The sequence below is a fragment of the Lontra canadensis genome, unplaced genomic scaffold (genome assembly GCF_010015895.1).
Source record: "Lontra canadensis isolate GAN:19392208 unplaced genomic scaffold, GSC_riverotter_1.0 scaffold87, whole genome shotgun sequence".
Lineage (NCBI taxonomy): Eukaryota > Metazoa > Chordata > Mammalia > Carnivora > Mustelidae > Lontra > Lontra canadensis.
Genome location: NW_022631081.1, coordinates 8,548,721 through 8,573,759, shown reverse-complemented (window position 1 = coordinate 8,573,759; position 25,039 = coordinate 8,548,721). Strand labels below are relative to the sequence as shown.

The following is a 25,039-nucleotide window of genomic DNA, read 5'->3' as shown; positions in this document are numbered from 1 at the left end:
TCTTCTGAGAACCACAGTTGGACAACCTTACCCCACATCCTCTTATCTCTTTCCGGACCCCTGGGTCTGGGACTGTTAGTATTTATGCAAATTTCCTCCTCTGTGGCACTCCAAATGCCTTCAAATCACTTGTGGCTCAGACCAGGTGACTAGGAGGAAGAAAGGGGTCCCCACTTCCTCCAAGCAGCTCTCAGGCCAGAAAATGAGCTTTGGTCTCCAAATTTGGTATCACACTCACATTCTTGGGGTTTGAACACAACCACTGTTCTAACCTGTTCTGCCTGAGCACTATCTGAGGCTGGCCCAGGGTTTCCAGAATCCTGGCCATGGGCCTGGCCTGGTCTCTCTGAGAGATGCAGACACCACTTGATTCAAGGTGAGGTGGTCCTGTGACCTTACTACTCTCCTCTCCCAGCTCCAGATCTCCCCTGCATCCCCCACAGATACTGTGGTCCCATTCTTGGCATGTCAACAGAATAGAAAACTCTCTAGTTCTGAGGTTCACTCATCTCTTACAAAAGTGGGTACTAACTTGTTAAACAACCACCTGCTGCTGGAGATTCATCAGTATTTCTGGTCTATTAACACATAGTGCTGTTGTCTCTCTGACAGCCCCCATCCCACAGCAGATCAGCAATGACATTGTCAACCACTTCATTCCTTTTAATTTTTTTCATTAATTTTTCATGGGAACATATGAAAAATTCCTGAATCCATGAGAAAAAACTTCAAGGTTTGTGGTCTTGTAAGGATTCACATGATCACATGTTCCCATATATTGTGAGTTCGAGGCCCTGAACCATGGTCCCTGCAGCCATGAGAATCACATCACTCTGGAGACAGTCTCACAAGGAGGCTGCAGATGCTCCTTCCAGGGACCAGGGTCCTGAGTGCTCTGCCTCCTGTCCCCTGAGATGCTCTTGAACAAAGGAGCTGCAGCCCCAGGTCTGAGTTGGGGCAGAGGTGGGGAAGGAGAGGCAGAGGGAGTCATCGGAGTGTCTCTGGATGTGCCAGTGCAGAGGAGTCAGTCCCTGGGGACACTCATAGACAGAGAGGGGACCTGAATTTCCTAGGTGTGTGCTCACTCTACAGGACAGCCATCAGTGTTCTGGGTGACACTGTGTGTCTGACCATCAGAACATGGTCCTTTCAGCCTGAAGAGATAGGATGGATCATCATGACTTCTTTCTGAGGGCTGTGGACACCTGCTGATCCCAGGCCTGGTGTCCCTGTGAGGCTCCTCTGGGCAGCCCCAGCCTCTGTCCTGCTGCTCCTGGTGCAGCTCTGCTGCCCCCTGCTGGTGGAGCAGGACTCAGACAGGGAGCTTCCCCACTGCAGGTCACCCCAGAGCATCTGTCATCCAAGAAAGGATGTGGACTAGGGTTTCCAGGCTCCCACAGGCAGCTGCTCCCCCTTTCTCTGCCAAGTTCAGTACAGAAGGTCACGTACATCATTCAAGGGGCAATATTTTTCAATTTCTATGCTTGTCTAGGGTAAAGACGTTGGTCTGGCCCACTATCTTGTTATAAAAAGGAGAGTTCGGTGTCCAGTGTAGTGCATTTAAAAAGGGTCAGTGTCCAGACAAACCTATGTGATGTCCCACAGCCACCAGGTTCCTGTGTATTTAGGAATCAGAATCGATGCTTCCTGCATCCCTATCTGTGTAGTTGGGTCATGGGAGTGACAGGTGATGCTTCTGGTGCTAAGTTCAGTTGAGCAGGGAAATCTTTAATTTTATTGTTATTAGTGTTATTTTTACAGCATTTTAAAATTATTCCAGCCCTCTTCTCCTGGATTTTGTGTGGGAAGATTTGTAGTCTAGGCTGTGGTTTTGTGGAACTGGGAATCTGCTCATTAGACTTGGACCCAGCTGCATTTGATGCAGGTCATAGGGAAGCTGAAATCTTTTCCTTGGATTCCCACAGGAAGACCAGAGACTCCAACTCTAAGGTCAACTCACTGAGATCACATGGAGTCTCTAATTAGTAAGACTCTTACAATATTTTGTACAATTTAATATGAAAAAAGTGTGTCTTCTGTGAATAGATGCTTCCCCATTTCACAGCAGGTAAAGCTGAGGCCCAGAGAGCCTAGCTTCCCAGAGAAACAGAGGACAGTGGGGGTGAGTCCAGGAGGGAGAACACATGTGCTGGATTAGACTCTGGGCTCATCCGGGTAGAGCTTGACTAGGGCAGGTGGAAGGAAGGTGAGGCCAGGCTGGGCAGCAGGGCTTCTGTCCCTCAGATCACTGACTTGCTCATTATGGCCTGGCCCATAAGATACTAGGTAGGCAGCCCGTGTGGAGGGTTAGAGATATCATGCCCCGGGTTTGAGCTGGAGAATCTGTGGGGACAGTAGAGGCTATTTGGTGGTACAGGGGTCTGACCTGGGTCTTGATGGCTCTGCTCTGCGTTCCTGCTTGGTCCTTTCTGTGCTCCATGTTTGAGGGAGTGACAGCTGTCTTGAGGGCACAGTAATGGGGTCAGATGAGTCTTGCAGTGGACACAAGTCCTGTAGGTTTAGGACACTGTGGGGCTCATTATTCTGGTCCCACCCCTTCCAGCACCCTTTGGGCTGAGCTCAGGCTCAGGGTCATGCTCGGGTCCTGTGGGTGCTAAGCTTGTCAACAGAGCCTGGGCAGAACCTGGGCAACAAGTGAGGAGGAGGAGCAGAGGAGGGTCCAAGCAATGGTGGGCAGCCCAGACTCTTTCTCTTGAGCATAATACTAAGCCTGGCCTCCTGGAGCCTCCCTCATGCCCTTTCACTGGTTCCCTCATGCTGGTGGAGAGAATCTCCTTGCTTCTGCACAAGCTGCACAGATTTGGCTTACGTGGAGCTGGCTCACCTCTCAGCTCCATAGGGGAGCTCTGGTCACTCCGTGTTTGAGCTGCGTCACAACTGGGGAGAGGGAGAGGGGAGGACATTTCTGTTGATGTTCTCATGAAATGTGTCCCATGATCATTTGCTTCTATTTCTCTGAGTGTTTCAGATACACAGGACATGAAATATTCCATCCCAATTGTGTGTAAGAGTTCAGTTCATCTTCCCAGATTCTCTGTTCTGTGTTCTTTTTAGATCCTGAATTATGGATCAGAATCAAGTGGGAATATTATCTTGATCTTGCACTTAGTATAAGATTATTTATGTAGGTTTCTCAATCTTGGATGTTACTGTTAAACTCATTTTGACATTGTCTGTCTTTTAATTGTGGGTCTTAGACCCTTTCCTGACTGTGAGTGGTAACATAGTTTGTTAGATCATATCTTGCTTTTTATTTTTTGTATGTTCCTTGTGTTCTCTGTTCTCCTTTCCATTTATCTCTTGTTTTTGAGTAACAGAATGCTTTTAAAGTCTTTTTATTTATTTTTGAGAGAGAGAGAACAAGCAAGGAGGGGGGAGGGGCAGAGAGAGAAGCAGGCACCCCAGTGAGCAGGGAGCCTGATGTGGGTCTCAATCCCAGGACCCTGAGATCATGACCTGAGCCAAAGGCACACGCTTAACTGACTGAGCCACCCAGGTGCCCAAGTAACAGAATATTTTTTAAAAGATTTTATTTATTTATTTGACAGACAGAGATCACAAGTAGGCAGAGAGTCAGGCAGAGAGAGGAAGGGAAGCAGGCTCCCCGATGAGCAGAGAGCCCAATGCGGAGCTCGATCCCAGGACCTGAGCTGAAGGCAGAGGCTTTAATTCACTGAGCCACCCAGGCGCCCCAACAGAATATTTCTTATGATCTATCTTATTTCTCTGTTTTGGCTCATTAGCTGTCCTCTCACCTGTGACTCATGAACATCAGACATTAGAGCCCAATTCCCACTATCCCTCCCAATATCTCATGACAGAGAACATCAGACATTAGAGCCCAATTCCCACTATCCCTCCTCTGCACTGTGGTAGTGTTACAGGATTGCAGGATCTTGTCTTAGGGAGTCAAGGAATGAATATTGTGCACACAAAATGGTGAAGTAAAGTGACAGTTTACTAAGTGAAGGTGAGAGCAGAAAGCAAAGAAACTCTCTAGAGTGAGAGAGTCCGGAATGGGTTATCACTGAGGGCTTTTAGTGGCTATCTTTAATTGAGAACTGCCTGGGAACTTGATGGCCTTCAGATTCTTGTGCCATTTTGGTTTGAGCACAGACTATCGATAACACCCTTAATGACTTAATTCTTTGAGTTTTGGCCATTTTCTGTGATATAATGCAGCCACCAAAGAAAAATGCTCCAACCACCCAAAGCCAGGTAGTCTGTTTCCTTATCTCTGTTCAGTCTGTCTTAGCCCTTCTGCCTGACAGGGATAGTCTTAGAGCCCAGCCAGGAGCCCCCGATCTCTCCCTGTCTACACCACAAACATTTCCTTACTCAGTAGGAATGTCATACCCACCACTATTAGCTACATGATAAATTTCAAGATATGCAGTGATTAGATTTGCTGTAGGCTGTGATTTATTTTTCAAAAAGAGTTAAATTACCAAAAGAATTCTTCGTATCTATCCCTGTAGTTTCCATTACTAAGTCTTGCAATCATTCTGTAGATTCGGATTCCTTCTGGAATCCCTTCTTCTTGCCTGAGGGAAATCCAATATTTCCTGTGTTATGGGTCTGCTGAAGATTGTCTCTGTCAGTTTGGTAGAGCTGAAACATTGTTTTTCTTAGTCTTTATTATAGAAGGGTATTTTCCCCGGATAAAGAATTAAGTGGTTTCTTTTTTGTTTTTCTCAGTATTTTGAAGATGTTAATCCACTGCCCTCTGTGTGCATTTCTGCTCATGAGAAATCAATCTGAATCCTATCACTGTTCCCCTGAATCTAGTGTCTTTCCTCTCTGGTTCCTTTTCACAATCTCTCTTTTCCTTTGCCTTAAACAATGTGATATTGATGGGGTTGGGCTGTGGTTTTTTTCCCCATATTTCTTTGCTTGGGGTTTCTCATGAATATAAACTATAGGTACTGAATTTTCATGAAATTTAGGACATTTGTGGCCAGGAATTCATAAAATAATCTTTTCCACCTCCCCACCCTCATTTCCTGGGTTCACAATCACATGTGCATGACATTGTTCACGTTTTCCTACACTGAATGCTGCTCTGCTCACCTATAAAGTCTCTCTGTGGCCCTCACTCTTCTGCATCTGTGCTGTGTCTTCAGATTCCCTCACATTCTTCATCTTGTTGTGTCTGCTGGTGATCTCAAATGTTGTATTTGTGATCTGACACACTGTTGTTTTCATCTCTAGCAGTTTGATTGGGATGTCTTAATTTTCTTCTCTTTCTCCTTTTAGCATTTTAATCCTTCAGATTCAATTTGGATAAAAGTCTGCAACACTGTCCTGACTTCCACGCACAGCCCTCTATCCTGTCCTGCACCTTCCAGACCTGCCGCCCCAGGACCACCTGAACTGATTCTCAACGTGAGCGTCTCCCTCCCATTTTCACTGTTTCTCTGTGCCTCACAGACAAATACACACATACACAGACATGACATGCATGTCCTACTGAATCTGTGTCCTCCAGACCGTCCCAAGTCATGCACCTTATTAGCTATAGTTCTTCATTGTTAAACTGGTTTTATTTTATTGATTTCCTTAGAGTTTATAGTTCTCACCTCCTACCTTATGAAAGTTCCTCCCAGTAATATGACATCATTCACATGCAGGATGAGGACATCATAACATGGTCTTATCTAGATCATCATTTCTGCCATCATCTCATTGCCATATGTAGTATTTGTACATCTACTATGAATCAAACACATTAATACATCTTTTGCTTTAAGTAGTTGACTTTTATAGACATTAACCATTAACATTGATTTTACATTTATCCTTGTAGTTATGACATCTGATGCTTTTTATTTCTTTGTGTAGGCTCACATTTCCATCTGTCACCCTTTCCTTCTGTCTGAGGGGTGTCCTTCACTTGTTGCTTGTGCTGAGGGTCTGCAGGTGATCAGTCCTGAGAGGTTTGCTGTGTGAGAAAGGTTTACTTTCTCTCTGCTTTTTAATGACGTTCACCCTGTTTAAAGATGAAAGTTGATAAACATTTTCTATTAGGATTTTGAAGACAGTCCTCCCTCATCTTTATGCTTTTATGGTTTAAGGTTAGAAATGTGCTCCTAGCACAATGCTGGTTCTCTGTAAGGTACATGAGTCTCTTCTCTGGCTCTGAGAGTGTCTGCATTGCTGGTTTATAACAACTTCATTATGATGTTTGCTGTGCTGTCTCTCACGCTTCCTGTGCCCGGGCCTCATTGAGCTTCTTGGACATATTGGTTCCTGGGTTTCTCCAAATTTGAAGCCTTTTGTAGGTTGTTTCTTCACAGATTTTTTGGATTCACCTTCAGTTCCTTACCTTCCCTCCTACCATCTGTACACTCATGCAGTGTCTGGCTGGTGTGAAGGTGCCCTATAGGTATTGAGCTTTTATAATGTCTTTAGGGTTTTTGCTCTGCATATTATTTTGAATAGTTTCCATCAGGATGACATCAAACTCTATTATTTCTTCTCTGGCAGCATCATATCTGTTGTCAGTCTATCCTGTGTATTTTTAAAATTTAGGACCACTTCATTTAGCAAAGATTTAAAAGATTTGGACTTTGAAAAATATTTTCCATATCTGCTCCTAAACATTTACAGGAGATGGGGTTCTAATAACTGTTTATAAATGCCCTGATGATCCACCCTATTGTAGCCTGTTTGGAGGACTGGGAGGAAGGGGATGTCCAGACTGGGGGCCTGGGTCACACCTACTCACTGCTCTGTGTACAGACCTCCTGGGGCTGGAGGAGAGAGTGACAAAGATGGGGAAGGGTTTCACTCCTTGGCTGGCCTGGGAACTGAGACTTGAGAGGTACAGTAGTCTTTATTTTCTGATGCCACTCTCTAAGGGTCACTATGAGGCTTACACTGGTTCAGGGTCCAACCTAGATCACATCTCATGGGCTACAGAGACCAAATAAAATTCATCTTCAAGAGCACATGGCATTTTCAAAGCCATCACAATGGTGTAAATGTCTGCTCTCAACTGTGATCTACAGCAGGTCATAGGGGCTGTGCCTCAGTATCCCTATTTTACAGCCAGGATCAGGAACAGATCAGGTGCAAAAAGAAATATTGTCATATAAGAGAATGAGAGTGGACCTCTGTGTTTTGTAACTCTTCAAGGAAAGTGTTGTCATAAGTTACTTTTCTTCAGTTTTGGGGAAAAATATATAATAAACATCTTCTCCTATAAGTTAAGCTTAAAAAGTTAAGTAAATAAGTTAAGCAAAACAAAACAAACAAACAAACAAAAAAAACCACCAAAACAGTGTTGCAGAAACCAGGAAAGGGAAGAACAGAATTTTCCAGTCCCTTGTAGGAGGACCTTCAAAAAGGCAAACAGCTATGTCTGGCAGGACAGCAGACTGTCAGCACATGAAAAGGAGGGGAGAACCTGTGATCACAGGGAGGATGAGTGTTTGTGGACAGTGACAACATTTTGTTTCATTAGGGTAGGTTAAGGCTCGAGTTGGTGGGGGACTTTGGTTGGACCTGTATTGGAGAAATAGACAGTGTCTCCATGGGCAGAACCATACGCATACATACCCTGAAGAATTTGTACTTGAGCGTGAGGTATGCACTGTAGATAAATGGCCAATGCCAAAGGACCTGAAGGTCTCAGTTACTGGTTACTAACCCGGACTGCATGTTAGAACTCTTGTTGTCCAAACCCTCTGCATCTGCAGGTCGCCTTGTTATAGGATCTCTGCTGCTCCCTTGTAGCCAGGAGTGAAGGTATAGATTGATGAACCACAGCCCAGTTTCTGAGTCCTGAACCAGTGTGGAATGACTTTTCTATATATGGCTTCTGCCTGCCTAACTTTCTGACATGAGAAGCCCAGATTACTCAGGAAAACATGAACAGGCTCATTTGGAGGAAAGAGCACCAGTTTCACTGAGGTGTTCCTACTCATGTGTTAGCATTGGGGAATATGGTTTTTAGGGGATGGCTCTTTCTGGTGCCATCTGTGGATGCAGTGTTGGGGTGTATGTGTGTGTGTGTGTGTGTGTGTGTTTATTACCAGGAACTAATGCCTCAAAGACCGAAATAGGAGAGCACGCACCCAGCCGACATATTTTCTGACCTACATTCCATACTGGGCATTCTGTATGAACAATACACAGCCCTTATTGAAGAAGGAGCTCTGGCACTACTTAGGTCAGGAAGAGAAACAAGCAGTGAGATGTGTGTGGGAAGAGCCCAGTCCTGACTTTGGGTAGGGGTTAACCTTGAGAGAGATGACATGTAGAAGAACAGGACAAATCTGAGTGACCTAAGATTCAAACCCAGTTTCATGCCTGTGTGGAGATTTCCCTTAAGTTAGTGCTCTGGGTGCAGAGGGTTGTGTCAGATATGGTCAGAGGTAATTTCCAGGTAATAAGTCAGGTTTTCTGGGCAGCTGATGGCACATTGCGTGGCCTCCAGGAGGCAGCTGCTGAGGATGGGACAGACAAGATTCACGTAGGTGTGCTTGTTCCCTGGGATCTCCCTCGGTCTCCTGGGGGCTGAGGCACTCAGGGCAGTGTTTATCATCCCTCAGCTCCACCCTTACACACTTAAGCCACAAGAAGACTAAGCTGCTCCATGTGCTCTGATATTGTTCCCCTGTCTTCTACCCCATCGATGACCTGTCACTGCTTTCCCCAGTGCCCACAGACTGGCTTAGCTGAGCAGGAACATGTGAGAGGGGTACACCTGACAGGGAAGGCAGGCTGGGATGGAAGTGCAGATCCCTGGTCCTTGGATAGGGAGATGGAGAGCAGAAGCCGGCAGGTGCAAGGCAGCATTCATCCCCTGCACCTGTTGAGGAAGGCTGCCCAGGCTGAGAGGGGATGTGGGACAACCTCAGCCAGAATGTTCCAGGTCCTGAAGGAGACAGCTCCATCCTCTCAGTTCTGCCAGCTGCCTGTGGGGGGCGCTGCTGCAGTGGGCCAAATGATGCCTGCTGACCAAGGAGGTGACAGCCCCTCCATTGCCATGTTGTTGAGAAATTCTGTTGTGAGAATCCCCAGATTATAATTCCCTAGAGGGACTTTTCATGATCCCTTAACATGAAAAATCCCCTGAAATCTTATTTTGGTCATAAGGATTCCCACCAAAAATCACCTTTCTTGTTCATTAGGTCAATGAGTAAATTTCAGATGGAAGAGTCCAATGGCATGTGCCATGCTTTTATGAGGAGAAAATGGTTTTCTCCTCATAACCCCTTTGAAGATATCGCTCTGACACAAGTCAGGGTGGAAATAGGGGAAACTTATACTTTTCGTTCTTAATAATTCCTCCTCTGTCATTTGGACCTCATGCAGTTGCTCTACAAATCAATTTCAAAACTGTAAGTGAAAGATTCATGGAGAGAAATTCAACTTATGATACAATTTTATTCACATCTTGGAAAAGGTCTCTCCCCTTCAAGCTACAGGTGAGGTCAAATGCAGCCATGGCCTCCACACAGGGTCGGCACTAGGTGGGTGTGAGTCCACATAGGTCAGGTCTAAGCTAAGGGTCAGATCTTTCTGGTGCAGGGGATTTGGGACAGTGGGAGGAAGTCCACTCTTGACCCCAAGGTGGTGTCTGCACTTGCTCCACAGTTTCATAAAATTCGAGGGATGGGCCTGGGGCAGCAGGCAACTGGTTCCCTCTTCACAAAGCCCCGGGCAGCCCTTCTGTATGTGGGGTCAACTCATCCAGGAAACCAGAGATACAGAGACCCTGGGTCCCACCTAGTCTGTCTGTATCTAAGTAGAAGAGGAATTGTGCTATCTGAGACAGCTGTCTACCATCCTGAGTGACATGTGATTACATCTGGGGCCCACTTTGTGTATAATGACATCCTAAATCTGTATTATCTACTGTGAAAACTGCCTAGAGTGCTCATAGTCAGAAAGTCCTCCACTCTGCCATTGTTCTGTAGGGTAAACACAGATCTGAGGACAGAGGACCTGCAGGAGCCTCTTACCCTTCAGGAGCCAGGCCAGGACCAGGGAGAACACCTGATCCAAAGGCCTAGTAGCCTTTGCTCAGAGGGCAGGTGAGAGTGAGATCCAGGCCTTGGAGGAAGGTTTGTGTCCCAATGTACATCCATCTCTGTCACTATGAGTCACTGCCAGGCACTCTCACTGGGACAATAAGTGATGCAGCAATGGGCAGCCTTGTCCTGGCCCTTGTGGTCCTGGTCATGCTCTGGTGAGCCATGCCCTTAAGTTGCATTCTCAGAATCAGACCTGGTTGGTCACTCACATCTGTATATATAACCAGCTCAGGGACTTGACTTGGCTTCTCCTGTTACTAAGATTCAAGTTCTTGCCTGAGCTCATCTCCAGAGCAGGGGATCCTGGGTCTGCGAGAACCATTGACATGGATGGAGGTGGTCTCAGGTCAGGGAAGTCTTGGAGCTTATGAGAGAGGAGCAGAGAGGAGCCTGGAAGAAGACAGGGAGGCTGAGTCAGAAGTGACTGGCCCAGTTCTGAGGGGAGGGAGCAATATGGACACAGTGAGTGTAGGGCCCTAACTCCACAGACCCTGTGTGGTAAGGAGCAGGGCACCTGTGCCTCACACTGTGCCTCTCTGTGGGGCCTCTCACCTGTGCTGGGTGCAGGAGGGAAGCAGGATGAAGCCACTCATAGTGTGGTCCTCGGAGGACCAGTACCACAGGCTCATGCATGTGCAGATGCCGGGGCCCCACCCAGAGCTGCATCTGCATCTTGGGGAGCCTACTGTCCTCTGGGGACTGTGTGTTCACTGAGCTTCCCAGGGCAGGGGTCTGGGCCACTGTGGAAATTCTCACTACCTCTCCTTATCATTCCAAGCCCTACTAGGCCATCTGGGGTTTAATTGTCCCATTCTGTTCACTAGGCTAGATTTTAGACATCATAATGATGTGGAAAAATGGTTTAAGAATAGATTTTTTTTTTTTTTTACCAGGCACATGGGGTGTGCCCTGTGGGATATTGGTCACACTGCTCTGGTGGTTGAGAGGGCACCATAGTCTCATATACTATGTCCTCATATACCATGTAGGTAACACTGGCTAGGGGAAGCCTAATGTCTATCATGGGGCAACTGGGTATCTACAATACCCCTGGGGTAAGCAGGTGTATGCATGGACTCAACCGATCCTCTATTACTCCCTGGGACTTTGATTACAGTCATAAATTCACCACAAACCAATGCAGCATGTCTGACAATGGACACACCTTCCAGAATGACGTTTTGGTGGTGTACCTGGTGAGGATCAGGATAAGCACAGGTTATCCCTGCTGAGGGAGGAGGATATGGAGTGGACAGTGAAGAAGGTAATTAGATACCACTCTGTCCTGAGGGTAGTGGCAGAAATGAGGGTGGTAAATGTAACAAGTGTTTCTTCCTTATGTTGACATAAATAAGTTTGGATACATATTAAGTATATGTTCCTCTTTTATTCAACTGTGTCATTCCATTATCATCTATCATTAGATGTGTTAACACTAGCTAACTCTATCTCAATATTGAAGTTTGGGATATGAAATCATCTAGGACAAAAATAAAGATCACATAAAGAACTCCTCAAACTCAACACACACAAAACAGAATATCATATAAAAAAATGGGCAGAAGAGATGAACAGACACTTCTCCAATGAAGACATACAAATGGCTATCACACATGAAAAAATGTTCATCATCACTAGCCATCAGGGAGATTCAAATGAAAACCACATTGAGATACCACCTAACACCAGTTAGAATGGCCAAACTTAACAAGACAGGAAACAACGTGTGTTGGAGGGGATGTGGAGAAAGGGGAACCCTCTTACACTGTTGGTGGGAATGCAAGTTGGTGCAGCCACTTTGGAGAACAGTGTGGAGATTCCTCAAGAAATTAAAAATAGAGCTTCCCTATGACCCTGCCATTGCACTACTGGGTATTTACCCCAAAGATACAGATGTAGTGAAAAGAAGGGCCATCTGTACCCCAATGTTTATAGCAGCAATGGCCACGGTCGCCAAACTGTCGAAAGAACCAAGATGCCTTCAACAGACGAATGGATAAGGAAGATGTGGTCCATAAACACTATGGAGTATTATGCCTCCATCAGAAAGGATGAATACCCAACTTTTGTAGCAACATGGACGGGACTGGAAGAGATTATGCTGAGTGAAATAAGTCAAGCAGAGAGAGTCAATTATCATATGGTTTCACTTATTTGTGGAGCATAACAAATAGCATGGAGGACAAGGGGAGATGGAGAGGAGAAGGGAGTTGAGGGAAATTGGAAGGGGAGGTGAACCATGAGAGACTATGGACTCTGAAAAACAATCTGAGGGTTTTGAAGGGGCGGGGGGTGGGAGGTTGGGGGAACCAGGTGGTGGGTATTGGAGAGGGCACATATTGCATGGAGCACTGGGTGTGGTGCAAAAACAATGAATACTGTTATGCTAAAAATAAAATTAAAAATTAAAAAAATAAAGATCACTAGTGGACAAACATGTATTTTGAATCCTCTTGTGGGGAAAGGGTGAGCATGTTGGTAATTGTTGATTGGATAGTTTCATCACATTAGGTGGAAACATGGCTCCAAACTGCTCTTTATTTGTAGATTGGCTTGTGTGGATCTGGCTGAATGTCATGTGGACGAGGGGGGACTGTGGTGAATTTTTAAGTGTCAGTATTGACAGGCTGAGCTGTACTTCACAAAATTCCTTTCTGTCTGCATTTCTGGCTATGGTGAATATAAAGAGAAAATCTTGGGCACAGTTTGTGGGGTAGAATTGAGGCATAACCCATTGTGTGTCTCACTCCCATGGTTGTGTATCTTCTGGCCACTTCATAGTAGGAGACGAATCTCCCAATGTCCATCATTCACCATCAGGGTGGATGTGACTCTCCAAATGTCTGTCAGAACCCAGGTCCCCTAGTGCGTCTGCATCTCTTCTCATTGTATAAAAATACAAGTTGCAATGTGGTCTGTGTGGGGATTGGACACACTCAATGTGGATTTGTGGGAGAAACCAGAGCTCTGTGTGTATATAGTGGTCTCCTGAGGTCCCTGTGAACCACATCAGTGACATAGGACATCCTGGATTGGGTTCCAAAATGCAGACTCTGTGGTGCAGAAACACATGTGTAAGAAATATGGTAGCATGAGGGAGATCAGACTGGGCAGAAGGAAAAGTGACCCACACAGAGTGAGACATCAGATGGGGTCTCATTCCTGCATCGTGCTTTAAGCTGGGACCTTCCAGGATATCTGTACTGGGGGTAGGACCTTGGCTTCAGGAAATCATTCAACTGAATCTCTGTGAGAAGGGACAGAAACCTGGAGAGGGAGTTTTCTGATCTAAGAGCACTTCCCAGTGAGGAGCACCCCTGTGAGCTGTCAGGGCCTCCAGACAGAAATGGGGGCACGTGTGGGCCCAGAAGAGGGGTGACCACTGTGGGTAATGCAATGGTCTGCTGCACTCAGAATCCACAGCTGCCATGCTGACAGGGCTTTAGGAGATCAACTAGTGCAAAACTCTGGACTCCAATCCTGGTCAGTAGGGTGAAGGAGTGGTCTATGACCACCACAGAAATGCACAGATAATGACCAGTGTATGGATGTTTCTTTCTGTTTGTCCTTCCAACCAGTCCCTCTGTCTCCAAACATACTCTGGCCCAGAAAATCTCAAGAGCCCCAAATAAACCCACCCTCTAAAGGTATTGCCTGAAGTGTGAATACCTGGGAGGTCTAGGGATGTTGGATTTGAAGACCTGGGTCAGACCTGCTCACTGCTCTGTGCATAGGCCTTCTGGGTCTGGAGAAAAGTGTGGCACTGATGGGGAAGGGGTTTGTATCACATGTCCATGTCTGCCTGTGTCACTGTGAGCTTCAGCACTGCTGTCCCACATCTGACAGTAATAGTCAACCTCATCCTCAGCCTGGACCCAGCTGATGGGCGGATTGGCTGTGTTCCCTGAGTTGGTGCCTGAGAATCATTCAGGGATCCCTGAGGGCCATCTGTTGCTATGATAGATGATCAGTACAGGAGGCTGGCCCGGCTGCTGCTGGTACCAGTAAACATTTTTGCTTCCAATATCGTTTCCCCCACAGGTCACCTGGGCCATCTGTCCCAGGGTTACTGACACAGATGGGGGCTGAGTCAGCATGTAGGAAGGCATAGGACCTACAAGAAAGAAAAGGAGCATTAGGTTTCCAGCTTTGCATCTCATCCCCAAAACACCACCATATGCCTGGATTGAGCTCCAGGGACTCCCAGTGCCCTGTTTCCACCCTCCTAGCATCTCAGTCCCTGAAGCCCATGGATCTGGCTGGTAAATGGATTCTTTGCTCAAAGGTGTTCATCCTCAATTTTCACTGGATATGTTAGAGCCAGTGAGCACGTGGAGGGATGACACCCCTCCATTCTCTTATCCTGCAGCATGGTCAGAGCCATCCTTCCCCAAGAAGCTGCTGCCTGCTGAGTTCAGATCAGGGCCTGAATTGCCCCAGATATCTGTAGCTGCAGAGTGCCTGAGCCTGGGTATAGCACCTGTGCATTGAACAAAGGAGGAGAGGGGTCCAGGGTCATGGTGGAGAGGACCTGATTCTGCTCCCCAAGACCTGTAGCTGGGCTGGCTTCTCCCCAGGTGTCTCTTATCACATTGCTGGAGGTACAGGATGGTCATGCAAATGACCTGGGACTCAGGGGCTGCTGGAGAGGAACCTTGTGTTTTCAGAGAAGGGTTCAGCCCCAAGAGACACAGAGAGGAGAGGGCCAGCCTTCCAGATCCACCATTAGCTAGACCTGTACTAGAGACAGAGGCAAATTCACCAGGACACACACATGAGAGTCCCCACGTAAGAATCTTACATCAGTCGAAGGTTATAGTGTAGAAAACCTGCACTTTTTTCTTTTATCTCTCAGGTTCTGGTGAACAACCCTCCCTGTTAGAACTCAAGATGCCCAGACGCTCCCCATGGCCAGGTGGCTTGGCCAAGTGATCTCTGCTGCCCCCTTGTGGCTGGTCTCCTGGAGGTGCAGGGAAGCCTTTTGCCTAGGTGGAGATTCAGAACCCACTGTTCACATTCTGATACCCTGATCCATGGACTGCTGGCCTCAGGGAAGCCATTGTTACACTGTCCTATCCTCTGTGTAGCCCCTGACACTTTCAAGGCCAGATTTCAGGCGATCTGAGTAACTGTGAAAGGAGGAACAGGCCTAAGCGAGGAGGAGAATGCACATCCATCTGAGGTATTACTGCTCCTACCACTGGAGTGATGCATTGTTGTGTGTGTGGTTCTGGGCTGGGAACTCGGGGACACAGGACTCAGGCTCTGTTTCTTAGTGACCCTGGTGGTTGGTGCACCAAAACAGGGCAGTGGTGGCTACAGTTCCAAGGATAGAGACAGGAGAATACTTACCTGGCAAATAATTTATTCAGACCTACATTGGCTTTGCAGTTTCCATCCTGGGAAATCTTTGTGAGGAAGACAGTTCCTCTCTCAGAGTTGCCATGTTGTGGGTGGGGTGGCATAGAGGACACATTTGTTTTGGTGAGACCGTAGACAGTCTCTACCACCTTTTACCTAGGTCTTGTTTTCTATATTCATTTGAAAGCCAAAGCCATTGTTATTCCCATGTCCTTCTATGCCAGGACTAACCTTGTGTTCATTACTGGCCAATAGCTATGTCATTCATCTGGTGATCTTTCTGGGAATTTTTGATCTCATGATGTAAAGAAACACGCTAGATATATGGAGTGTCTGTCCTCTTGAACATGGTGTGACAGATGGAGCTGCAGTAGTCATGTGAGCTCTGTTGTCAGCAGGAATGAAAAGTAAAGCTGCATAGCTCATATTTGAGACAAAAAGTAAGTAGATTTGGGACAGTAATTGAGAGTATCTTTGAAAGTAGGCTTCTGCCTCCAGACTTTATTGGGAGGGAATTTGTCTGTTTCAGCCTTTGATTATCATTTGTATGTTTTTTGTTAAAGTTTTGTGACCTGTAGGGAAATAATGACCACAAAACAGTTAACTGATCAAATAACAATAGGGAAATGCCATTCAGTAGTAGGCAATATGCAGACAATTAAGTTGGGATGTGAGGTAAAAGGAGACTGTGAGGGGAGAGGATGGAGGAGGTCGCTCTGAGGAGGTGACACTGGAGCTGCTGTCAGGGTGAGAAGAAGGAACGGGCATGAGGATGTGTGTTTGGGGACAGCAGAGTCAGTCTCTGTGGGAAAGATTCCTGTGTGTCTGAAGCTGAAGGAACAGTGAGAACCTAAAGTGTCTGTGATTTAAAACTTGTCAGTACAAGATAATAATTTCTTACAAGTTAAAAACTGGGGTGGCTGGTGTGAGGTGTTGTCAGAATTCATTTTGTTGTTTGTTTCTGGATTTGGTGAATCACAGGAATGGTTCCTGTGTGAATCGGAGCAAACTGAAATGGAAGCAGCAGCCTTTTTTAGCTCACAGTCAGTGTGGCTCATCTGCAGGGTCTAAGTCTTTTTCTAATGAAACAATGTTGGGTTTGTCAAATGATCTCTCTGCATCGATTGAGATAAGCATGTGAGTTTTGTATTTTATTCCATTGATATGATGTATTGCACTAATTGCTTTTGTTTGTTAAAACCCTTTGTGTTGTAATAAATCCCTTTTGTTCATGGTGTCTAATTCATTCTATATTTTGCTAGATTAAGTCTGATAGTGTTTTGTTGAGGATTTCCATGCCTGTATCTGCAAGATACAGTGGTCTATAGTTTTCTAGTGATGTGTAGTTTTGGTATCAGTGTAACAATGACTACATGAAATAAATTGGGAAGTCTACCACATTAATTTAGTTTTTGGAAGAGCTGGTGAAAAATTCCTGTTACAGTTGAGTTTTGAACAAAACAGGTGTTAGGGGTGCTGACACAGGTGCAGTCTAAAATCTGCATATAACATTTGACTCCCCTAAACCTTAACTGATAGTCTACTCTTGACCATAAACCTTACTGACAACATACACAGTGGATTGACACATACTTTATATGTTTATATGTATGGTATATTGTATTCTCATAAAAAAGTGAGTCCAAATAGAAAACATGGAGAAGAAAATAAGGAAAAGTGGGATCACTGGTGCTGGTGTGTGGGGCCCTTGCAGCCCTGCCCGACCAGTACCATGTGAGGCTCCAGTGAGGACGGGCACTGTGCTGACCCAGGGCACCAATCCTCAGCCAAGAACATCGATGGGCATATGGTTAATGCACAAGAACCTGTGCATGGTCACCAACCTGCCCTAACAATGTGGCAAACAGACGTGAACTGCACTCAGTTCCTTGACCCTCAAGTCCCCTCTGCTGAGTGGGGTTCATGGAGCCTGGCCTTCCTTTGTGACCAGTTGGAGAGGCAGCAGACAGGGAGTAATGTTCAGATTGAAGAGATCTTCACTGTCTCTCAGGTCAAATCCATCAGTACAGCAAGATCTGAGTGAATAGGGAGGACACCCACCACCTGTGGAAGGGGAAGGAAGGCTGGCCCAAGGGATGGAGCATGCTGGGAGATGCCATCAAATGGCCCTTCACCAAGTTCCATATTGACCAGAAGGCTGTGTGGTGACATGGTATGTCCCATGGAAGGGTCCCTATCTCTCCCTGTCTATACCTTAGGACTTTCCTTACTCGGTAGGAATGTCATACCCATCACTGTTAGCTACATGATCAATTCCAACATACACAGTGATTATACTTGCTGTAGACAGTGATTTATTTTTCTTTTTTCCTCTTTTTTAATATTTTATTTACTTGACACAGAGAGGGAGACATCAAGAGATGGAATACAAGCAGGTGGAGTGGGAGAGGGAGAAACGGGCTTCCAGCTGAGCAGGGAGAAGATGCAGGTTTGATCCCAGGACTCTGGGGTCATGACCTGAGCCAAAGGCAGATGCTTAACAATTGAGCCATTCAGGCGCCCCAACAGTGATTTCTTTTTTTCAAAGAGAGTTAAGTCACCAAAAGAAAACCTTCATATTTATCCCTGTGTTTATCTTTTCTGACTCTTACAATCATTTTGTAGATTCAGATTCTTTCTGAAATCACTTCCTCCTGCCTGAGGGAAATCCAGTAGTATTTCCTGTGATATGGGTCTGCTGATGATCAGTTCTTTCAGTTTGGTAGAGCTGAAGAAACTTTTTTTTAGCTTTCATTATGGAAGGATATTTCCCATCGATAAAGATGGGTTTCTGTTTGTTTAGTATTTTGAAGATGTTAAGCCACTGCCCTCTGTGTGCATTTCTGCTCATGAGAAATTTGTTGGTATCCTTCACTCTGAATCTAGTGTCTTCCTCTCTGGGTGTTGTTTTCATCTCTAGGGGTTTGATTGGGGTGCTTTAATTTTCTTCTCTGTCTCCTCTTAGCTTTTCAATCCTTCAGACAAAATTTGGATGAAAGTCTGCTACCTTTCCCTGACTTCCATCCACAGGCTTCTGTCCTTCCTGCAGCTTCCAGACCTGCCACCCCAGGACTGCCTGAGCCGGTTCTCAAGCTGAGTGACTCTCTCCCACCATCTCTGTCTCTCTGTGCATCACAGAGAAATACACACATACATGCACATGACATTCACGTCCTATTGATGAAATTCTAGAACCTAGGTGAGGTTCGGTGGGGTGAGGTCCAGAGCTGATGACCAAGAAAGAATTCTTGAGACATCTTTGGTGCAAAATGGTGGTTTGTTAAAGCATGGGGACAGGACCCATGGGCAGAAAGAGCTGCTGCCCCTGGGATGTGAGGCGTGGCTGATTATATACACAGAAGTTGGGTAGGTGAGGAAAAAGGGGGTGTTTAGAAGGGCTATCAAGGTAAAGAGACTGTCAGGATATTGAAGTCCTGGATATTATCAAGCCAAGGCCATTTTTCCCTTTAATGAAGCACGAGCATGAAGACAATTGGGAATTTCCTGGTGGAATGTCTCATTCCTGCTATCAAGTGTCCTTGTTAGTGAGATTTAGGTTTAGAAGAAATTTAACTTTACATTTCCTTCTACCTCAGCCTCCTTCAGTTTTGTTTATGGAGGGGTGGGTGAAGTTAGGGCTTGAGGAACTGAGTTATGTGCCTCTGGAAATTGGGCTATTGATAAGATAACTTCTTCATTGTAAATCTCTAGGACATTTGTAGACCAAGGGAGACTCCTGCGTTGCAGGATTTTGATTTCTGCAAGTTAACTATTTGTTTTTCTTTTAGGGCAGCCAGGGGTGCCTGAGGAATGTCACACATATTACCGAGGGGAGCAGGTGGAGAGGGGGTGCAAGGTGCCAGCTTTTGTTTTGTCCTCAGCCAGCCTCCTGCTCCCTCATCACCATTAGATCTGTACCCTCCTGGATATTCCTAAGTGATGCACCTTAGTAGCTATAGCTCTTTGTTGTTAAAACGATGTTGGTATTTTTTATATATATATATGTATATACATATATATATTTTGTATATATATATATACATATATATATACACACATATATATATGTGTATATATATATTTTTTTTGCCTAATAAAACATTTTTGTTCAGAATCTCAGTCTTCCTTCCTTTCAATACAAGGTTATTCTCATGCTTTTGGTGCCTCAATTCCACCACCTCTACCTCCTCAATCTCCATGAAAGTTATTGTTACCTAAAGTCGTCTGCCATTTTTTAATTATTTTTTTATTTTTTCAGCGTAACAGTATTCATTATTTTTGCACCACATCCAGTGCTCCATGCAAACTGTGCCCTCTCCAATACCCACCACCTGGAAGCCCCAACCTCCCAACCACTGCCCCTTCAAAACCCTCAGATTGTTTTTCAGAGTCCATAGTCTCTCATGGTTCACCTCCCCTTCCAATTTCCCTCAACTCCCTTCTCCTCTCCATCTCCCCTTGTCCTCCATGCTATTTGTTATGCTCCACAAATAAGTGAAACCATATGATAATTGACTCTCTCTGCTTGACTTATTTCACTCAGCATAATCTCTTCCAGTCCCATCCATGTTGCTACCAAAGTTGGGTATTCATCCTTTCTGATGGAGGCATAATACTCCATAGTGTTTATGGACCACATCTTCCTTATCCATTCGTCTGTTGAAGGCATCTTGGTTCTTTACACAGTTTGGCGACCGTGGCCATTGCTGCTATAAACAGCAGATGGGGTACAGATGGCCCTTCTTTTCACTACATCTGTATCTTTGGGGTAGATACCCAGTAGTGCAATGGCAGGGTCATAGGGAAGCTCTATTTTTAATTTCTTGAGGAATCTCCACACTGTTCTCCAAAGTGACTGCACCAACTTGCATTCCCACCAACAGTGTAAGAGGGTTCCCCTTTCTCCACATCCCCTCCAACACATGTTGTTTCCTGTCTTGCCAATTTTGGCCATTCTAACTGGTGTAAGGTGGTATCTCAATGTGGTTTTCATTTGAACCTCCCTCATGGCTAGTGATGATGAACATTTTTTCATGTGTGATGGCCATTTGTATGTTTTCATTGAAGAAGTGTCTGTTCATCTCTTCTGCCCATTTTTTTATATGATATTCTGTTTTGTGTGTGTTGAGTTTGAGAATTCTTTATAGATCCTGGATATCAACCTTTTGTATGTACTGTCGCTTGCAAATATCTTCTCCCATTCCGTGGGTTGCCTCTTTGTTTTGTTCACTGTTTCCATGGCTGTGCAGAAGCTTTTGATCGTGATGAAGTCCCAAAAGTACATTATCGCTTTTGTTTCCTTTGCCTATGGAGACATATCTTGAAAGAAGTTGCTGTGGCTGATATCGAAGAGGGTACTGCCTATGTTCTCCTCTAGGATTCTGATGGATTCCTGTCTCACACTGAGGTCTTTTATCCATTTCGAGTTTCTCTTTGTGTATGGTGTAAGAGAATGGTTGAGTTCCATTCTTCTACATACGGCTGTCCTATTTTCCCAGCACCATTTATTGAAGAGAGTGTCTTTTTTCCATTGTATATTTTGTCCTGCTTTGTCAAAGATTATTTGACCATAGAGTTGAGGGTCCATGTCTGGGCTCTCAAAACTCTATTCCATTCATCTACATGTCTGTTTTTATGCCAGTACCATGCTGTCTTGGTGATCATAGCTTTGTAGTAAAGCTTGAAATCAGGTAACGTGATGCTGCCAGTTTTATTTTTGTTTTTCAACATTTCCTTAACAATTAGGGGTCTCTTCTGATTCCATACAAATTTAGGATTATTTGATCCAGCTCTTTGGGAAATATCAGTGGAATTTTGATCGGAATTGCATTAAAATATAGATTGCTATAGGCAGTATAAATATTTTAACTGATCCAAGAGCATGGAATCGTCTTCCATCTTTTTTGTGTCTTCTTCAATTTCTTTCATGAGTTTTCTGTAGTTCCTCGAGTACAGATCCTTTACCTCTTTGGTTAGGTTTATTCCCAGGTATCTTATGTTTCCGGTGCTAGAATAAATGGAATTGATTTTCTAATTTCCCTTTCTGTCTTTTCATTGTTAGTGTATAATAAAGCCACTGATTTCTGTACATTGACTTTGTATCCTGCCACGTTACTGAATTGCTGTATGAGTTCTAGTAGTTTGGGGGTGGAGTCTTTTGGGTTTTCCATATAAAGAATCATGTCATCAGTGAAGAGAGAGAGTTCAACTTCTTCATTGCCAATTTGGATACCTTTTATTTCTCTTTGTTATCTGATTGCTTTTGGTAGGACTTCTAATACTATGTTGAACAAGAGTGGTGAGAGTGGGCATCCTTGTTGTGTTCCTGATCTCAATGGGAAGGCTGCAAGCTTTTTCCCATTGAGGATGATATTTGCTGTAGGTCTTTCATAAATAGATTTTATGAAGTTCAGGAATGTTCCCTCGATCCCTATACTTTGAAGCATTTTAATCAGGAACAGATGCTGGATTTTGTCAAAAAATTTTTTTTTTTGCATCAAATGAGAAGACCATGTGGTTCTTCTCTCCTCTCTTATTGATTTGTTCTATCACGTTGATTGATTTGAGATGTTGAACCATCCTTGTAACCCAGGGATGAATCACACTTGGTCATGGTGGATAATCTTTTTAATGTGCTGTTGGATTCTGTTTGCTAGGATCTTGTTGAGAATCTTAGCACATCTGTATTAATCAGTGATATTGGTCTGAAATTATCCTTTTTGTGGGGTCTTTGCCTGATTTGGGGATCAGGGTAATGCTGGCTTCTTAAAAAGAGTCTGGAAGCTTTCCTTCTGCTTCAATTTTTTGAAACAGCTTCAGGAGAATAGGTGTTATTTCATCTTTGAAAGTTTGGTAGAATTGCCCAGGGAATCCTTCAGGTCTTGGGCTCTTGTTTTTTGGGAAGTTTTTGATCACTGCTTCAATCTCATTACTAGATATCAGTCTACTCATGTTGTCAATTTCTTCCTGGTTCAATTTTGGGAGTTTATAGTTTTCCAAGATTTCATCCATTTCATCTAGGTTGCTTAACTCATTGACATATATCTGTTGATAATAACTTCTGATTATTGTTTCTACTTCCTTGGTGTTAGTTGTGATCTCTTCCTTTTCATTCATAATTTTATTAGTTTGCGCTTTCTCTCTTTTATTTTGGATTAGTGTGGACAATGGTTTATTGATTTTATTGATTCTATCAAAAAACCAGCTTTTAGTTTCATTGATACATTCTACTGTATCTCTGGTTCCTACCTCATTGGTCTCTGCTCTAATCTTGATTATTTATCTTCTTATGTGTGGAGTTGGTTTTATTTTTTGTTGACTCTCCAGTTCTTTAAGGTGTAGAGACAGTTGGTGTATTCTGGATGTTTCAAATTTTTTTGAGGGAGGCTTTGATGGCTATGTATTTCCCCCTTAGGACCGCCTTTGCTGTATCCCATAGGTTTTGGACTGAAGTGTCTTCATTCTCATTGGTTTCCATGAATTAAGTTCTTCTTTGATCTCCTGATTGATCCAAGCATTCTTAAGCACAGTGGTCTTTAGCTCCCAGGTATTTGAGTTCCTTCCAAACTTTTCCTTGTGATTGAGTTCCAGTTTCAAAGCATTGTTTTCTGAGAACATGCAGGGAATAATCTCAGTCTTTTGGTATCAGTCGTGTCCTGATTTTTGACCCAGTATGTGGTCTATTCTGGAGAAGGTTCCATTTGCACTTGAGAAGAATGAGTATTCTGTTGTTTTAGAGTGGAATGTTCTATATATATCTATGAGGTCCATCTGGCCCAATGTGTCATTCAATGTTCTTGTTTCTTTATTGATTTTCTGCTTGCATGATCTGTCTATTACTGAGAGAGGCGTGTTACGATCTCCTACTATTAATGTATTCATATCAGTATTACTCTTTATCTTGATTAATAGTTTTCTTATGTAATTGGCTGCTCCCATATTGGGGACATAGATATTTACAATTGTTAGATATTCTTGGTGGAGAGTCCCTTTAAGAATGATGTAGTGTCTTTCTGTATCTCTGACTACAGTCTTTAGTTTAAAATCTAATTTATCTGATATGAGAATTGCTACCCCGGCCTTCTTTTAAGCCCATTCGCATGAAAGATGCTTCTCCATCCCTTCACTTTCAGTCTGGGTGTATCCTTAGGTTCGAAATGGGTCTCTTGTAGACAATATATGGATGGGTCCTGTCGTTTTATCCAATCTGCAACCCTGTGTCATTTTATGGGCGCATTTAGGCCATTCACATTGAGAGTGATTATTGATAGTTAACGTTTTTATTGACATTGTGTTACCTTTGAAGTCTTTCTTTCTGTAGATTGTCTCTGTGTTTCTGTTCAATGATATTTTTTGGATTTTTGTTCTTTATAGAACCCCCCCTTAATATTTCCTGCAGTGTTGGCTTGGTGGTCGCATACTCTTTTAAGCCTTGCCGGTCTTAGAAACTCTTTATCTCGCCATTCATTTTGAATGTCAGTCTTGCTGAATAAAATATTCTTGCCTGCATGTTTTTCTCATTTAGTGCCCTGAATATATCTTGCCAGCCCTTTCTGGCTTTCCAGGTTTCTGTGGACAGGTCTGGCATTATTCTCATGGGCTTTCCTCTGTATGTAAGGAGCTTCATGTCCTAGCTGATTTCAAGAGGGCCTGCCTACAATTATAATTCTTCATTCTTACTATTAGGTGTCTCGAGGACTTTCACGAACCTATAATCTTGGGGGTAAATCATTCTGCGTCTAGTACATGAATGCTGGTTCCATTCGTGAGATTGGGAAAATTTTCATGGACAACTTCTTCCACTATATCTTCTAGACTTCTTTTTTTCTCCTCCTCTTCAGGAATTCCAATAATTCTGACATTGGAACGTTTCATGGCATCACTTATTTCCCTAATTCTGTTTTCGTGGCTTCTAAGCTATTTGTTCCAGTCTTCCTCCTGATACTTTCTATCTGTTTGTCCTCCAGATCACTAATTCTATCTTCTGTTTCAGTTACACTAGCTTTTAGAGAATTTAGATTAGATTGGAACTCATTGAGGGCATTGTGAACATCAACCCTGGTTGCTGTCAGTTCTGCCCTAACATTGTGAACATCATCCTTGGTGGCTTTTAGTTCTGCCCTAATCAACTCTGTTTGGTCATCCATGGCTTTCTCCAACCTAGCTATTGCCTGGATTATTGTTAGCCTGAATTCCCTTTCTGACATATTGTCTATGTCGATAGCCATTAGCTCTGTCGCAGAAGGCCCATCCTCTGAATATTTCTTCTGTTGCGCATTCTTCCTCCTAGTCATTTTGGTGAGACATGGCTGAACCGATGTAGCTGGATGTACCAACCGTGGTGCAGTCAAGGTGCACCCTGGAACACTTCTGAGCAATCAGGAGTCCCCACCCAAACAAAAGATAAAAGAAAGAGAGTAAAAAGAAAAGAAAACGAAAAAAAAGAGAGAGAGAGAAAGAGAGACAGGAAAAAAAAAGAAAGATAAATGAGAAATCTCGGCTCAAATGGGCTCCAATATAAGATTTGCCAGGTATACAAACAAAAACAGACAAAAAGACTGATAAAAGTATATGACTATATATATATATATATATATATATATATATATATATAT

The 25,039-nt window shown here is 44.1% G+C and overlaps 1 pseudogene; it reads right to left on the bottom strand.

Moving 5' to 3' along the window:
- Window positions 1-13,987: 13,987 nt before the first annotated feature.
- Window positions 13,988-25,039, bottom strand: part of LOC116882729 — a 14,334-nt pseudogene continuing 3,282 nt past the window's right edge.